Below are 4337 nucleotides of genomic sequence, written 5' to 3' on the forward strand. Positions count from 1 at the left end.
ATCATTCTGATGAGGAGTGAAGAATCAAGATTTTTTTTTACAGATATGACCAGCCGAGACACAAGCTTGTGGATTTAGGTAGCAAAGAGGTTCCAGATATCTTTACTTATATGGATTTGGTGACAGGGAAAAAGGATGGCTACAAGTTTAATTAGGTAGAGACACAAGCTTGTGGATTCAGGTAGCGAAGAGGTTCCAGATATCTTTACTTATATGGATTTGGTGACAGAGAAAAAGGATGGCTACAAGTTTAATTAGGTACACGTCAACAATGGTGCTCTTCGGTAGGTACTGCATAATCAGGTTAAAGTTCAGAACCTTCGCGTTATCACTGTTGTTGTCATAGCATATGTCTCTACAGTGTTTGGTCATAATTTAGATCATTGATCTGTTGCTCATTTTTTGGGTACAAAGTTTGTGCAGAAATTACTCATTAACTGATCTTTTTCAACAAGAGTCTCCCGTTTGATACTCCTTATATGACGTCTGAACATCTAACTCATTCAGCCTTAGCCTTTTCCAATTGGAGCGCTCATATGAAAGTAGGACCATCTCCTGAAAAAAGTGGTGGTTATCATAGTAATTATTACTAGAAGAATGAATTTACATCAAGCGGATAATGGATCTAGCATATAATTTTTTTCTTGAGTATACAAACTATAAGGAAACATTTCTAAAACAAGCAGGATTTTTTGTTTTTCTGCAATTTACATGATTTTTCCTTGAGCTACATCATCGTGAAAAGCAGTTAGCTATGACGCATCTGTTACGTGGCTTTCTCTACTTAGTACCTAATTTACATATGGTGTACATTCCACCCAGGTTCACATTATTTACACTAGCAAACATGCCCGTGCGTTGCAACGGGAGAAAAAAATTTTACACGCTAGCCAAATAAGTTTAATTCAATACCCTGACATATGAGCGTTCTCTATTTTAACACAATGACTCGCGATGTTGCGAACATGTTTTATAATTTGCGAACAGTTTTGTAAAATCTATTATTTATTGAAACTGCGAAATTTTTATGATTTCCCACACATTTCTGAATTCACAAACATTTTATGATTTCTCAAACATGTTTTTTAAAATTTGGAAATATCAAATTAATTTAAAGAAGGAAAAAACAAAAAAAAATGAGAAAATAAAAGAAAAAGACAAAAGATGAAATGAAAAAAATAGGGGAGTCACGCCCTGCGTGCCGGCCAATGAACACGCACTGGGGGAGGGGAGGTGCATCACAAAAAGATGGGGAAAATCTGCAGAACCTGAGGATAAAGAATTACACTCTAGCCAAGTAAGTATGACTCAATACCCTGACATATAAGCGTCCTCTATTTTGACACAATGACTCGCCATGTTGCAACTTATCTTTCTTCCAACCCTTGCTGATGATAGATGCGATATCCATGTGATCGTAATGTAGTCGACATGGTAAATCCCAAGGCAATGAGCTTGCCATTGCACGACACACTTTTAAACTTCTAAAACAAATCTCATCGACCACAAACTTGCATTTTTTTTGAGTTTTTCAATATTTTCTAAAATTTCATGGACATTTTTGTCATATTCACGAATTTGTTTTGAATACAAGATTATTTTTCAAAATCATGAACATAGTCTTATTTCCAGTCATTTTTTCCAAATTTTGATTTTTTTTAATAATTTGCGAACACTCTTCTAAAATCACTAATATTTTTTAAAACTGCGAATTTTTTATGATGTCCCACACATTTTTGAAATCACAAATATTTTATGATTTCTTGAACATGATTTAAAATTTTTGCAATGTTTTGAAATTTGGAAATCTCAAATTAATTTAAAGAAGGAAAAACACGTCTATAGATACAAGTCTAAGGAGGGTTGTTTATGGCAAAGCAAGTCTGTGAGAAACAAGAAAGATATGTCCTTCAAACAGAACATTTCCGCCTTGCCAAGGACGGACTGCTCCTTGAAGGTAAAATTGTTTCTCGCCATTTAAATATACCAAACTACACAGATGAAACCAGGAAGAAAGTTGAGGCCATGAAAAGTTGTTTTTATAGATAGAGCACAATGAGGGAGGATGGGATTATTATTTCTCTTTTCTAACGCATCAGTGTATCTTTTTATCCACGCATGATGATATAAATTCTTGATGTAGTGCCTTCGTTGAGACCATTCATCTACAACTTGTATGGATGGCTAAAGCAAAAGGATGCCAATACCAGCTGCATGTTAACATGTCATTTGCGTGCTTGGGAAAGGACCTTGCTGGGTCGATCAATATCTACTATTGGGCATATCATCTGTGTAAATATTTGTGATGCCAATCAGACTTAATTTATTTTAATCAAACACATTTTAAATTAGCTCAGTCGACCAATATCTACTATGATTTCTTTTTCCCTTTATTTAAATTTTGTATTAGTTCCAAATAATATATTAAAACAAAGAAAATTAAATGCCTTAATTCCTAATAAGGATTCAGAATTTTTGTGGCAAAGCAATTATAGTTGTCTCATCAATTATACATAAAAAAACACTAGGAAGTCAGCAAAATGGATAAAAAATTAGTGTGTTATTAGTTCGTTATGTTGTAAAATAATGTTTTGAATAATGATATCACCATTGTGTGTCGAAGTTCAGCCCTCATTATTAAACTTCATAAAATTCTAGCCCGCGCATCGAGCGGGCCACTTTGCTAGTTTATTATAATGATAGTATGCCTCCTACTTATGATGATTGCAATATTTATGAAAGTGGGCTTGGAAGAGTGTCAACTTTAGGTAATGGTTATCCCACTATTTTGGAGAGTAGTAAAATTTGTATGTTTGTAGATAATTAAAAGAATGATTTATGTGATGGTTATATTGTTGAATTCATTCATAATGCTACTGAAAATTATTATGAGGGAGGAATATATGCTTTTACATATTGCAATAATATCAAGTTTCCTCTGTATGTGTTGAAAATCTTGAAGTTATGCTTGTTTTACCTTCCTATGCTAGTTGATTCTTACTCCCATAAGTTGTTTGCTCACAAAATCCCTATGCATGGGAAGAGGGTTAGACTTAAATGTGCTAGTCATATTCTTCATGATGCTCCCATTATGCTTCAATTCCTATCTTTTATGTGAGCATCATTGAAATTATCATGCCTAGCTAAAAAAGCATTAAAAAAAGCGCTTGTTGGGAGACAACCCAACATTTATATCTACTGTTTTGGTGTGTTCACATGATTAATCTACAGTAGTAATCATGTTTTATAGCTTTTGTTTCAGTAAAGTGCCAAGTAAAGCCTTTGGGATAGTATGGATGATAGTTGATTCAATTCTGTCCAAAAAACAGAAACTTTTGCGCCCAGTCCCAGAATTTTAAAAAAATCACAGGAGCGCCGAAAAATTCTGAATTTTTTTACAGTAGATTGAGATACAAATTTCCCAGGTCGTCCTAATTTTTCAGGATTTTTGGAGTTACAGAAGTATGACTTCAGTTCAGATCTTTACAGACTGTTCTGTTTTTGACAGATTCTGTTTTTGATGCATAGTTTGCTTGTTTTCTAGTTTCTATGGCTTATATTGCTTAATATAAATTGTAGAAATGATAGGTTACAATAGGCAACATGTGAGAAAAATTATGAATCTTGTCTTGACAGTACTAAAGTGAATGTTTTGTTTTATTATACTAACGGAGCTCACGAGTTTTCTGTTAAGTTTTGTGTTGTGAAGTTTTCATGTTTTGGGTAAGGAGTTGATGGACTATGGAATAAGGAGTGGCAAGAGCCTAAGCTTGAGGGTGCCCAAGGCACCGCAAGGTAATATTCAAGGACAACTAAGAGCCTAAGCTTGGGGATGCCCCGGATGGCATCCCCTCTTTCGTCTTCGTTCATCGGTAACCTTACTTGGAGCTATATTTTTATTCACCACATGATATGTGTTTTGCTTGGAGCGTCATTTTATTTTATTAGGATTTTCTTGCTGTTTGAATAAGGTACTTAAGATCTGAATTTATTTATGGGAGAGAGTCTTCACATAGTTACATAATTATTCGACTACTCATTGATCTTCACTTATATCTTTTGGAGTAATTTTCATTTGCTCTAGTGTTTCATAGCGGTAGTTTTATTTTGAAGAAATTGTTGAACTCTCATGCTTCACTTATATCATTTTGAGAGTCTCTAAACAGCGTGATAATTTGCTTTGATTATGAATTTAGTCCTAATATGATAGGCATCCAAGAGGGATATAATAAAAAAATTCATATAAAGTGCATTGAATACTATGGGAAGTTTGATTCCTTATGATTGTTTTGAGATACGAAGATGGTGATATTAGAGTCATGCTAGTGAGTAGTTGT

The sequence above is a fragment of the Aegilops tauschii genome, chromosome 1 (genome assembly GCF_002575655.3).
Source record: "Aegilops tauschii subsp. strangulata cultivar AL8/78 chromosome 1, Aet v6.0, whole genome shotgun sequence".
NCBI classification, from domain to species: Eukaryota; Viridiplantae; Streptophyta; class Magnoliopsida; order Poales; family Poaceae; genus Aegilops; species Aegilops tauschii.